This window comes from Dipodomys merriami, unplaced genomic scaffold (assembly GCF_024711535.1).
Source record: "Dipodomys merriami isolate MVZ:Mamm:240054 unplaced genomic scaffold, mDipMer1.0.p SCAF_308, whole genome shotgun sequence".
In the NCBI taxonomy this organism is placed as follows: Eukaryota; Metazoa; Chordata; class Mammalia; order Rodentia; family Heteromyidae; genus Dipodomys; species Dipodomys merriami.
In genome coordinates, this window is record NW_027204582.1 from 320,494 (window position 1) to 335,277 (window position 14,784).

At 35.7% G+C, this 14,784-nt stretch overlaps 1 non-coding gene across 1 annotated transcript; it reads left to right on the top strand.

Annotated features, from left to right (window-relative positions):
• The first annotated feature begins 12,200 nt into the window (after nt 1-12,200).
• On the top strand, nt 12,201-12,307 carry LOC138840971 (U6 spliceosomal RNA). Its single transcript, XR_011376286.1, has one exon. It is a non-coding gene; the product is annotated as a U6 spliceosomal RNA (small nuclear RNA).
• The last annotated feature ends 2,477 nt before the right edge of the window (nt 12,308-14,784 follow it).

Here is a 14,784-nt window from a genome sequence, read left to right on the forward strand (position 1 = left end):
TGATTTGAAACTGGCAAAGTAGTAGAATATATCAGTAACATTATTATTGATATTGACTCTGGCACGGAATTCATTTCCTCTTTGATCTGACAAATGAATATATGAAAGAACATAACTTCTCCAACTAAATATCAAGACCTAACTAAACATATAACTAGAAAAGTCATCATGCAATCCGTATTGCAACTGGGATAAAAAGAAAAATCAGTCATACTGATTCTGTATTTATTTTAAACGTTGTCTTTTTTCATAAATTATTTCCTTTGTCTTGCATTTTTAAAACGTTGTGTTAAATGATTTATATCTTGGTAACTAATTTTGGATGCCTCCTTAAATTTTGTTCTGGATATAATATCTCACTTCAGCTCTTAACCGATGAAATGATGTTGTTTACAAAACAAATTCTAATAACCTCTGTTTATAATACACAAAATCTCATAAGCATGATTTCAGGAAGCATAGGTTAACATTTTGATATCGTGGTCTCATGACTGATCAGGCCTATCTGCATGAGTAAAGTTGTACCTAGATTCCTCAGCCTAAATTTAGCCACAGTTAAAAAATTTTTATACCTTTATCTGTCACCCATCAGAGGTTAAACCTGAGTATAAAATCTAAGGAAAATCATAAGGTAAGAATTTAGCTCTTCTGGATATAAAGTAAACCAAACTGCAGCATATAGTAACTCATTTGACTAAAGTCAATCTATTTCTCTGATACATGTTAAACATTCCCTTACAATGTGTATTATTCTCAAGAAGGGAATGAAGAATACGAGACGAGGACTAAGCAAATATTGTCTTCAAATATACATAATTTGGATTTATATCTTTATTTTGTTATAGGCATTTTTGATAAAAAACTGTTTGAATAATTGATTTCCTGGTCAGGTATAATATATCCTAGTTACATTTACCAAACTTCATTCAGAAAATGGTATATAGTAATTGAGTAGAAAGATATTCAATTAGTAGCAAAAAGTATATACCTATAGGGTAATATTTTGAAGAGTCAATTGGAAATATTCTAATATAATAACTTGAACAATTTCTCTCTCTCTCTCTCTCTCTCTCTCTCTCTATATATATATATATGTATATATATATATATATATATATATATATATATATATATATATATATAAAACAGTTTCTCTCTTCAAGGAGTGATTAAGGAACATGCAGTTAATTCTGTATTTATTTATGCTTTTTTATGTGGGAGAAGGAAGGATGGAAATAATGATGTTTGGAATAAGAAACATGCTCTTTAGGCAGGCAATCTACTATTTGAAACATCTCTCCACTGCTCTTTCATCAGTATGTCAATAATGCATTGTGTTTAAAAATAAAATTTAATTACATTTGCAAAGGTGTTCTTTTTCAGTATATATATTATTTTGTATTACAATGTTACATTTAGTATGTAATGTGAGTATGGGGATGTATGTGAGCATGAAAATCTAGGCATGTTTGTACATGTAGCTGACTCGAAGGAAACTGAATGTATGTGAGATACAGGATTCAAATAAAAGTTTAAGACCTGTAAGTTGCTAAATTGATATATATGTCTGGTTTGTGGAGTGTGATTTCAAGATCACATTTTGGTAGGTTTTATACCAAGTAAGTAGATGTTTCTAATCCAAAATCGTAAGGATTAAAACAACAACTCTGTTTCATAATCATTCAGTCTTAGTAATCCAGACATTGCAATAAGTGGAAAAAATGATTGAAAGTATGGTGTGTCAGTTGTAAGCATTTAAACACTCTACATTTTCCCCAAAATCTTCAGATGTACTCTTTGGATATAAATTACAGGTGTATTTATAAATGTACAGATATAATATGATCTTATGTATATGTATATATTATAAATACATCATATATTTACTTATATTTTAAATGTGTATCACAAATATTGATTTATATTTAAATGTAATTCATCTCATCATAGATACCTAGACAGGCAGACAGACAGACAGACGGACAGACAGACAGACAGAAAGACAGATAAACAGATAGATAGATTAGAAAGATAGATAGATAGATAGATAGATAGATAGATAGATAGATAGATAGATAGATAGATAGATAGATAGATAGATAGATAGATAGATAGATAGATAGATAGATGATAGATAGATAGATAGATAGATAGATAGATAGATAGATAGATAGATAGATAGATAGATAGATAGATAGATTTTTTTTGGTCAGTCGTGGGGCTTGAACTCTGGGCTTAGGTGCTGTCCAAGTGCTCTTCTGCTCAAGGCAAGAGCTCTACCGCTTGAGACCTAGTGCCACTTCCAGTATTCTGGTAGTTTATTGGACAAAAGAATTTCATGGAATTTCCTGCCTGAGCTGGCATTGAACTGTGATCCTCAGATCTCAGCCTCCTGAGTAGCTAGGACTATAGGCATGAGCCACAGGCACCCGACCATACTTATATCTGAGATTTGTTAGTGGAACAAAGGATACAGAAACTATTATTCTTATCATGAAAGGAGTTCACACTGACAGGTATAATTACAAGAAGAAAACAATAACTATTCACAGTTGCACAAAAATTCCTTAAGTGCCTAGCAAGACAGCATGTGTTTCTGTACACTGCATGTGGTGTGAGCAGTTTGCAACCCAAGTGACTGTGGGAGATATCGTACCCTAAACAAACCTGACAATTGCATAAACACCGCCCTCTATGACAGATTTAGAAAGGCCTATCTTAGAGATTCTTGTTAGGGACATGATGAAAAAATTTATAGTTTAGTTGTGATTACAGAACTCTTTTACACATATCACTCAACCATTAACTATATTTCACATAGTTCCTATTGCTCTAACTTATATTTTCTTGGTTCAGTAAACGGTTTTTTGTTTGTGAAAACTTAGCTGTTCAAAACATAGACATAGGTTTTTAATATTTTTGAAATTGCTGTCTGCATAATGTTGTATGAGATGAGCTTCTCTTTACCATTTCATAGGAATAAACTTAATCTGATTCAAACTTGGAAACAGGTAGCTTGTTCTCTCTCCTAGAAAGAATCTATATAGACTTCTTTACATGTAAACAGACCCTCATTTACTTGCAAAAGTCTGTCAGTGGATCAAACCTAACTCACCCAAGTGAGGTGAATTCTTCTCTCATGCTTCCTTTACATTAAAAATGGTAGGAACTGTTCAGTAATGTGCATACTTTTTAATATGAAGTGTGACTCCTATTTTCCTTAATCTGAATCAAGCAGAGGAATCAGTTTAAGATGTGAAAGAGCCTTAGAAACAGTCTTGGACCTTGGAAACTGTCCTTTGTATGAATTTTTGCAGAAATATCCCTTTTCAAAGACAAAGGACTCATTTTTTTTAATATTGTGCTGGTACTGGGGTTTGAACTCCTGGACTTGAGCTATATCTGGGCTTTAATTCTCAATGTTTGCTCTATACCACCTGAGCCACACCTTCACTTCTTCCATTTACCACAAGTGGAGAAAAGAAACTCTTAGGTTTATCCACTTGGAATAGCTTCGAATTTCAATTGTCAAATTTGAACCTACCGACTATCTAGATGTAAGCCACTGGTTCTGTGCTAGGACTCACTTCTTAAAAATAAAAAATCACAAAAAGAGGAGAAAAAATATTTGTTCAATTATTTATGTGTTGTCTGATAAACCAAAGCACTTGCTACTGGAAGGGAAAAAGAGAGAAGATAGAGATGAATATGCAGGAGAGAGACACAAAGAATGACAAAGGAAGGGAGATTAAAAGAGGGGAGGGGAGTGGAAGGAAGGATACAAGAGGAGGGGGTAGCTGAGTAGAATTGTCTACTCCTCACTAAGGTTTTGTTGGACAATCAGTACCTTTACATTTATGTAGCCAAAGCTTTTTATTTTTGGTAGTAGTAAGCTGAGATATAAAATACCAATTTACAGGTAATAACCTGTTAGTGTGCTTCCTTCTGCACCAAGGAAGCCACAGTTAGGTTACTGTCAGAGAGAAGGCAAGAGTAAGCAATTTAAGTAATTCTGAGAAACAATAATGGACATGCCAGGAATGCTCCCTTGTATGGTGAAGTCAAGCTTCACTCTTGTTCCCTGCTTCAGTCTTCCTCTCAACAAGAACAGCAGAAACAGGAGAGGAAGGAGATATGTGAGTAATGATTATCTCTCTGTTTACCCTCATCCCTTGGTCTCTCAAAATATAAAGCGAAAGGAGAATTAACCTGAACTAGTGGGGAACATGGGAGGAAAAAGTTCAGTCTAACTTATTGTGAAACTTTTAAAATAATTGGAGCAGCATTTCAAATACTGAAATAAAACTTTTAAAATTATTAACAAAAAGTAACTCGAAATTTATCGAAAATTTAGAAGACTTCAGAGCTCACTACATAGTGGAATTTGAAAATTGAAACTCATTCCTGCCTCTATCATCAGAAATTGAAGATTGTCCCTAAACGTCCAATACTAAGTAAATTACCCTTGATATTCACTTATACTGTGTGAATATAATGCAGAAAATATGACTTTAAATTTAGACTGCTGAAGTGATAAGCAATGGGAATTCATGATGGATAACATAATGCTGACAGCATGGAAATTATTTCCCTTCCATCTTCAGTGAGTAGAGAATAAAAATGCTCTATTGGATGGCCCTGAAAGTCCAATTCTAAATTTAGGACAGAAGGCGAATAGTAAAGAAGATTTATCTTAGCCAATCTGAGATTAGAAATGTGGAGAAATATACTCATTTATGTATGTCAAACATGGAAGAGAAGATGTGGCAAGCCCATAGCCAAATGGCAAAGTAGAGATATTTAACAAAATACCATGAAGTTGAAACAAGTATTAAAAGGGGATCTGGGCTAAAAGGGAGTAGGGTAGAAGAATGGAGAGGGAAATGGTGGAATAATACAGTCATACCATTCAATGTACACATGTCAGAATATAAGTAAGAAACATGAAGGGATAGGTGGGGTTGGGGTAAGGGAAGGAAGTAAAATGCACTGTATATTGAAATGCACACACACTCTATTCAACACAGACATGATGAAGCAAAAGCCCTTTGCACAACTAGCTAAACATAATTTTTTTGAAGTTTTAATATTCAGAGACCAGAAGCATAAACCTTTAGAGATAAATAAGAAGAGAGAATTGACATATTGTTGAGGCTTGTTTCCCTTTCAATGTACAAAATTTAATGTGTGAAGTCTGCTGCAAATATAAATTTTATTTTGCCTATTTTTTTAAGCAAATTGCTTAAAATGTAGAGAATCAAATTCCAATATCGCTTCATTTCCAATAAAAAATATCGTATGCACCTTTAAGTTTCTCACTTATTTCTAAATACCTTAATGCAATGCATTATTGGAACTAATTTCATTCCATATTTAAATTTATTTTTTTGTTGTTGTTGTGAAAATACTGTACAAAGTGGTTTCAATTACATGGACAAGATAATGAGTGCATTTCCTATCAAGCATTGTAACCTCGTCTTTTGTTTCCCCTTCCCATAACTTCCCGTCCTCTCCCCGCTCCCTACTCAGTCCTCCCCCTACCAAAATTTTAAAGTTTGTTTTCGACATAATGACTTGTACATCTCATTGTTTTAATGGTCCAACTGTATCCCTATTATATAAACGATTTGTTTTTTCCCTTCCCTTCCTCAAATTATAACAACATCAAGTTCAGTAGAGCTAAACAAAAAACAAAAAGATAATTTAAAAAAAGAAAAAAAAAGAGAAAGAAGACAAAAAATAAAGCAAAAACGCACACTCCTGTATCCCCAAAATAAAAATTATAAGAGGAAAAAAACTTTCTGGAAAACATTGTTTTTATCAAAAAAGGCAACGATTGAAGATTGAAAAATGTTTTAGAAAAGAAAAATATATTTTTTATATAAGGTACCAAAAATAAAAACTAAAAAAAAAAAGAAAGAAAGAAAACGAAGAAGAGAAAAAAGAGAAAAAAAAAAACAAAAAACAAAACAAACCCAAAAATTTCTTTGATTTTTTTGGGGGGGAGGAGTGGGAAAAATCCTGTATCTCCCTTGTGTCCATAACCAGCCTCTTGTTGGAGTCTCTGGTCTGCTTGTGGTCCTGTGGCTTGGTTGGTTTCTTAAGTCAGTTTGTTCGAACAGGCAGTAAAATGCTCTGCTTTACCCAGGATTTGGCCATCCTCCTCCCAGGCTAGTTCATTGGGAAACAGATCTGCATTAAGTATCACAAAAGAGGGGGATGCAGTGATGAGGCTAGGTTCTGGTAGCTTTTCTGGGGCTGGTTTGTGAAAACCTCACAGAGCCCAGCCTGGAGCCATTCTCAGGGTTTCTGTTTACTGATTTTCAATTGCTTGTCGAGGCTGCTAGAGGGAGGGGCAGCCTCTGGCTCTGCTTACCCAGTGAGGAAAGCCACTCCTATGGCTGGCACCCGAGCTGGGTGACTTTTCCCTGGATGGAGCTGAGTCTGGCAGGTCACTCCCCTGTTAAGTTCTTGTGACCTGCTAAATAACTCGTTTTATTCCAAGGCCTGAGCTGGAGCTCCCAGCTCCGCTGAGCTTTGTCTGTATCCAAGATGGAGATCACTGGTGCTGGGGGGTAGGGGTGGCCTTCCCTCCTCTGCTCCCTGAGAAGAAGTGAGGACGTCAGGCTTCTACTCACGCTGAGTCTTAGTTCCTGGGTCGTCTCTGGTCTTCGAACTGCAGGATGAAGATGTCTGCTTCTTTTTGGTTCTTGCTGGTGTTGAGTAGAATACGCTCACCTGCTGCATCTGGCTCCTTCATCTGGGACTCTCTGTTGCTCAGCTATGGTGGCTGCACTTGCCCACCACTGCTACAGCTGCCACCGCCGCGGCGGCTGCTGGCAAGGGCTCAGAAGTATCTCCTTGCCTGGATTTCCTTCTCTGGCCAAACTCTCTGTCCTGTGATGACTCACTTGGTGTAATTCTCTGACTTAGGACTGTTCACTGGAACTCTAAAACTGCTTTCTATGCGAGAGCTTACTTAGACTCCAGTTTCTCCTCCACCATCTTCCCGGACTCCTCTGTTTTAGATCTTGTATGAAATTCTTTACTTCCTTAATTTAGTGTCAAGTGTTTATTCTCAAATAACTTGGTTGATTGTTTATGGTTTCCTTGGACACCCATTACTTCTGTTGGGATCCATTCAGCATTTCTTTTGTGGACTCCCTGACTTCTTTCAACTCTCTGTTTATGGATTCCATGAATTCCTCTATTGATCTTTGTCTATGCTCATCCAGCTCTTGAAATTCCTGTATTACTCTTTGATCAGCTTCCTCATGTTCATGCAATTCCTGTAGTTCTCTTTGACTAATCTCAGCATACTCACACAATTCCTTTATTTCTCTTTGAGTTTTCACAAGCTGCTCATGCAATTCTTTTATCTATCTTTGAGTAGCTTCCTCACACCTATGAGCTTCCTGTTTTGACATCTGTTTTCCTATATCATGCTCACACAGAGTCCTTTGAAGGTTTTCAATCTTACAATGTTTACCATTAGTGTTTTTAGAGCTTTTTGGAAGCTCTCCTCTGGATTATGCATTATCTGTTCTGTCCACTGATTATCATGAGTGGGAGTTGAGATACCCGGACTTGCCATTTTTCTTGTGTTTTTCCAGCTTATTCTGCCCATTTGGCATGAGAGTAACACCAATTTTGTGCTCGAAAGCTATCTTAAGTGAAGCATCAAAGAAGTCTGTAATTGCACAGTCAAAAGCCTCCAGATCCTCCTGAAAGAGAGATCCCTTGATTAGTATGTAGCGACCTTCTTTATCTCTTCTCACAAATTTTAATTTGAAGTCTATTTTATCTGATATTAGTATTGCAACTCCTGCCTGTTTATGGGAGCTGTTTGCTTGGTAGATTTTGTTCGAAAATGTGTTTATTTTTATTGGCAAGGTGTGACTCCTGAAGGCAGCAAATATTTTGCCCATGTAATTGTAACCGCTCTGTACAGTATTTTCACAATAAAAATAAACAAATAATTATTACAAAAGCCTGCAGATATAACCTAGTTCAACAGATACATTTGCAACATCAACCAACTATGTATTAATAGGCTATGAACAGCAAAGAAGAATTTGGCAAACCAGAAATTATTAGGTTTAGTGAGAGATGTGGGTATACATAGGAATAGAGGGATGTGGAAAGGTAGAGGGAGAGCTAACTTAGTCCTAATCTCAAAGCAGGAAATTGATTCAATAGAATGATAGTAGACACCGGGGGGGGGGGGGGGAGGAGGAGAAAGAGAAAAAAAAGACAAGGAAAAATAGTAAAACAAAAATTAAAAATTGAAAAGTGAAACACTTAATATTATGCAGAATAAAAATGTAATATTCAGAGAAGGACAGGAATATGATAAGAGAAGTGGAGGGATAGAAAAGAGATGTCAAGAAATAAAAAATAAAAATGCTTAATATTTTATATAGGTATATAGAGGTAGTACAGCTATTAAAGAAATTAAGTCTAAGAGGTTTTGAATTCAGTAATAAATTTCTGGATTAAGTGTGTATACAATCGGGGATAAGGTCTAATAATCGACTACAGGTATATCTGAGAATGAGCAGAAATGTGACTAAATCACACAAAGAAGAACGAAAGAGAAAAAAAGTGAAAAGAATGAGAAAGAAAGGAAAAAAAGATCAAAAGGTCAGTAGTGCTAAACAAAAATGGAAAAAAAGCGCGCACACACACACACACACACACACACGTATACCCATAAAATAAAAATTATAAGAGGAAGAAAAAAAAGTTAATAGAAAACAATTTTTTAAAGTTAAAAATTAAAAATGTTAAAACAATTTTAATAAAAGGTGACAAAAAAGAGTTCTTTCTTTTTGGGGGGTGAGAAGGGAAGATCCTGTATCTCCCTTCATAACCAGTCTCTTGTTGGAGTCTCTGGTCTGCTTGTGGTATTTGATTTTCCTGTAGCTTGGTTGTTTTCTTAAGTCAGTTTGTTTGAGCAGGCAGAAAAATGTTTTGATTTACCTAGGATTTTGTCATCCTCCTCCCAGGCTAGTTCAATGGGAGGGAGATCTGCTTTGAGTATCACAAAAGATGGCTGTTTCTTCTAGTTTGGAGATGCTGTGATGGGGCTAGGTTCTGGGTAGAGTTGAGGCCTTTCAGTAAACAGTCGCTTTTCCCTGAGGCCTAGCTTCTGAGGCAGTCACAGAGCCTAGCCAACAGCCATTCTCAGGGTTAATTGTTACTGAATTTCAATTGATTGTCTAGGGAGGATCAGCCTCTGGCTCTGTTTACCCAATGAAGAAAGCTTGGGGCTGGTGCAGGCCCAGGATGGGTGAATTTTCCTTGAGTGGAGCTGTTCCTGGCAGGTCAGGTTAGGTTCCTGTGACCTGTTAAATGACTTTCTGTTTTCATCCAAGGAATGAGTTGGAGCTAGCTGCTCAGCCAGGCCTTTACCAGTACCAAAGATGGAGATCTCCGGTAGTGGGCAGGGAGGGGTGGCCTTCCCTTCTCTGCTCCCTGAGAAGGAGTGAGGAAGTCAGGCTTCTACTCACACAGGAGTCTGGTTCCTGGGTGATATCTGATCTGCGATATGAAGGATGAAGATGTCTGCTCCTTGTCAGTTCTTGCTGGTGTTGAGTAGAATCCTCTCACCTTCTGCATCAGGCGCCTTTGTCCTAGACTCTCTGTGTTGCAGGTATGGTGGTTATGGCCGCCACCGCCCCCACCATAGCTGCAACCACGGCTGCTGGCAACTGCTCAGATTTGTCTACTTGCCTGGATTTTCCCTCTCTGGCCTAACTCTCTGTACTGTGATGGCACATTTGGTGTGATTCTTTGGCTTAGTTAAGCTTCCAGCTTCTCCTTCACTATCTTCCCGGAACCATAAATTTAAATTTTAAATGATAAATTCTTTGAAAATTGTTTCACTCGTGCAGAAGTATGGATAGTGATGTGGGCAGAATCAGAATTATTCAGAAGGTTGTAAATGGATGCTTACCTAGTTTTCCCTCGGCTGGATCATAGAATACAGACTGTCCTAATTGAAAAAGTTAGCATTCCGAGGTTTTTGCATATAAACACTCCATCAACATTTTATTAGAGGATTATTCAAGATTAGCTATATGTTGATTAATAATGACTGATCATGACAGAAAGTTGAGGGAAAACCATCTACACTTCAGTGAGGTTCTGATTTGTGCTTCACAAACTGTTATGAAAGCTCTACATGAGAAATCTAGCAGCTGCATCTCTAAAAAGACCTTGGGTTGTTACACTTTCTGATATTGTCTCAATTCAAGTACTTCTCCTTGGAGTTCCATACTATTCAATGATGCTGTATTAGCTCCTTGTTACAATTTTCAGACTGGTCTTTTTGATGCAATTTGTGCTTTTCAAAATTGCTCTCCAAATTCCATCCACAAACTGCATACAAAATTTATCTGAAAAAAATTGTATCTGTTTATATTGCATATACTTTTAGTTTTCATTACAAATATAGAATGTAGTAAAAATTCTCATAACAATTATACTGCACTAGATTGTGGGCAGATTCTGATGTAAATAATATACTGTGTTCATGTAGAGATTTTGAGTATCCAAAGTAATAAGCCTGTGGTCCTAAAACCAATACCTTACTTATATTGAGTGACAAATACAACTTCATGTAAGTACAGAAGTTTTCCTTGTATCTTTTTAACATATATTTTTATTATAAATACTGTACAGAGGGGTTACATTTACATAAGTAAGGTAATGAGTACATTTCTTATTGAGCATTGTTACCCCCTCCTTTGTTTTTCCCCTACCATCCCTTCCCTTCACACCTCTCCACCTCCCCCCTTCACCCATCCTCTGTTAGAATGTCTTGTATATTTCATTGTTACAATGGGTCAACCAGTATCCTTTCCTTATATCTTAAATGAAGAAATGCTGGCTTGATTTATGCTGATTCTACTTGTGTAGACACATATAAAATCACTGCCCAAGTCCAAGAGCACATAAATGAAATGCCATCATTTTTTCGTCAGTTGGTATAATTGTGTTCTACACATTTATTGACAGGTTACAAATTATTCTCAAACTTTAAAACATTAAAAATACTTTTTTTTTTCTTATTTTCTTTGCCAGCTAATTAGCAAGACCTCAGTCAGCATTTCTCACCTAGGAATTTTCACATGGGTTAGTTAAATGTATATGTAGAGTCCAGTTTACTGAGGACTCATTCATCTGCCTAGGAATTCATGCTGGTTGTTGGAAAAAGAGCTCAAGTAAGGATGCTATTTAAAGCCTTATACCTTTACTCTTTACCAGGGTATTCTCCTGCTACATTGGTTGCTGAGAATGTCTACAAGAGTAAGCATTCCATGAGGAGCAGGGAGACACCATATGACTTATACTTACTGAGGTTTCCAAGTCAATTGTTATCACTTGTACTGCATTTTGAAAGTCAAATCTCTCTAACACTACCAGTTTTAAGAGATAAGAGGAGTGGAAAATCAACTCTTAAGGACAAATACATCTTCAACATGTATTGTTCCAAGTATTCCTTTTAAGGCATATTCAACAACTGGTGAAACTTGTGTTGGCTGTAATTATGTGTCTTTCTCCATGTGTGCATGTATACATGAGAATATGTATTTGTGTGAATAGTAACATACATGTGTACATTATGGCTTATATCATCATTTATTCCTTGCTAACAAATAAAGTAAGGAATCACTAAAGTTTTAACAGAAACTGTGTAGTTAAAGTTGTAACTCTTCACTCTGCTTCTTTACACAAAGACTTTGCAACTTCTCATTAATAAAGTTTCCATAAACTCTAAAATGTACATACTTAGTACTTAATGTCTGCTATCATAAATCTTAAATACTTTACAGAAAAGTTTTATACCTGCCAAACAGTCCTATTTTTGGCATATATAAGCAAAATCCCAAAATTAATCATATTTAAAACATTAAAACTTTTAACAAACCTTAACACTTGCTGCAATGTTCATTTTGACAGGTGCCTTGTATAGGATAATTGAATTTCTCCTCCTCCAAATCTCTTGAACTACAAATATCTGGAATTATTTTGTTTTTGGCATGTCTATCTTGATTTTATTCTTTAATGTGTGCTTATGTAAGAAATACATGATTCTATAATTTCACAACAATTCTTTTGAACTTACTTTTTGTTGAATTGCCTAGCTTAATAAAATCAATTAAAAGTTATACTTTATATATAAAAACTGTTCTGTGCTCAATTTAGCATCACATACACTAACATTGGAACGATACAGAGAAGATTAGCATGCATGCTGGGCAAGGATGACATGCAAAGTCTTGGTGCGTTCCATATTTTTACAGCAACAGATGCTGAAACGTATGTGGCCACAAGGGAACCGTACCACATTCTTGGTGGGAGTGTAAACTTGTTCAACTACTTTGGAAAGCAGTATGGAGGTGCCTCAGAAGACTCCATATAAAACTACCCTATAATACAGTAATCCCACTTTTGGGGATTTATCCAAATGATCATAAAAAAGACCATACTAAAACTACCAGCACAACTATAGTTATTGCAACATTATTTATGATAGCTAAGATATGGATCCAAAACAGATGCCCCCATTAGATGAATGGATCAAGAAAATGTGTTATATATACACAATGGAATTCTTTGCCTCCATCAGAAAGAATGACATCGCCCAAATTGTTAGGAAATGGAAAGACTTGAAAAAATATTTATTGAGTGAAGTAAGCCAAGTCCAAAGAAATATAGGTCCCATGATTTCCCTTATTTTCAATAATGAATGTATGTCTGGGATAAGCAGAAAATTCAAAAGATATGTGCATATAACCAGATAAGTTGATGTTAAAGAAATTGAACCCCAAGATAGGGACACAAGTGGTTTTTTGTTTCTTGCTATTGTTTCTAACGTACTTATAATGTGTGATGTCATTTTTTTTGTTTATTGTATGTTTCTCCCCACATTATAACCCCTGTTTTCTCTGTATTTGAAGTTGGTACACTTACATCTTGTATGTATGCTTCTCTAATTTGGGGAGGGGAAGGGAAAAAAATGCTCAAATAGAGATACAGGTTGACCCATTGTAACAATGAGATGCACAAGAAACTATTTTTAAAAATGAACTTTACAATTTAGGCGGAGGAAGGAAGGGGATGGGGAGTGTACTTGTGGAGGTGGGAGGGAAGGGATGGTAGGGGAAATATAAAGGAGGAGGTAACAATGCTTGTTAGGAAACTTACTAGTTTCCTTGTTCATGTAAATGTGACCCTTCTGCACAGTATTATTACCATAAAAAAACATATAACAATGTTCTTAGATGGAAGAGTTTATTTCCTCTATTTTACCCATATAATATTGTTAACAAAGAAATTAATTCAGAACACTGATATGAAGGTAATTTGAATAAATGTGTGTGTGTGTGTGTGTGTGTGTGTGAGTGCGGCAGCGCACAAGCATACACACATGTGCATGCGAACAAACACCATGCATATATATTGGAATGCTCAGAATTTAAATCAGGGCTTCGAGGCCTTGCTAGGCCTTTCCTATCTAGATTGGTGAGCTACAATATAAGCTACATCTCAATTCTTGGCTCTTTGCTAGTTCATTAAACATTTTGAAATATAATTTCATGAAGTTTTTTTTGGCCCTGATTGGCTCCCAAGTGTTATCCACAGATCTCAGTCTCCTGAGCAAATATTCAGAGTAGATAGGATTATAGGTGTGACCAGCCAGCACAAGGCTTTTAGAACAATTTTAAAAGTAAAAGAAAATTTACTTCATGGGGGACTGTTTTATCATCACCTAATTTGAAAGCCTTTTGAGTGATTATATGTCAATTTAATTCGTTTGGGGATTGTTAAAAGATAGTAAGTGATGATATTTAAAAGTTTTAGTACTTTTTAAAAAAGAAACTGGAACTGTGGGACAGAAGAAATTTGGCTGTCTTCGGACCTCAATTTGTAAGCTCAGCTCTGTGCATGAAAACCCATTGTCACCAACACAGTCTGTGTTGAAGACAAAATGTGACAGAAAACAATCACCATGGGAAATATTTGCTATGCTATTATTTCTTGGACAATATGAATATTGAATTGAGAGCATAAGAGAATGGAGAGATTTTACCCACCTTTTTGGTATTGCTGAAAGACTTTTGGAAACTTTGACTCATTTCCTTCCTCACTGTGTGTATCTTTGGGCCATGCACTTATAGTCTTTTACTACAATTTCCCCAACACTACAATGGTAATAACATTAGCATTATACCAAATGTTATCTTAAGAAGTAAGAGAATAAAATTTGTGAAACACTTAACATAAAGCTATGAATGAACTTTGAGTTTACCCAGCATTCTTTTTTAAATACTAAATAGAATATGATAAGTAGTACAGAAGCCATTACGTGTAGTGTTAGCAACCAGAAGTAATATCTATTGACCATGCTCAGCTTCCAAGGAAGCCAGGTGGATAACTTCTCATGCTGTAAACCAAAATGGTTATTTATGTCGTGATAGTGTAAAAATATCAGAGACAGAAAAATGAAGGAATGTTGTAGACTGAGGTGAAATCCATATAAAAATGTGCAAACCTGATAAAACATAAAAGTATCTGAGCAGTATATTGTGTTTTACATCATTTAAGTTACATAGCAAAGATAAGGAAGACCTAGAAGAATAAATTGTCTTTTTGATATTTTATCATAGGTCCTTAGAAGGATGAAAACTTTCCTCATTCTTGTAGAGGCATCATCAGATGAGGGGAACTGTATTTTTTGTTTGCTTCCTTCCATTTATTCTTCAGTTTGAAATC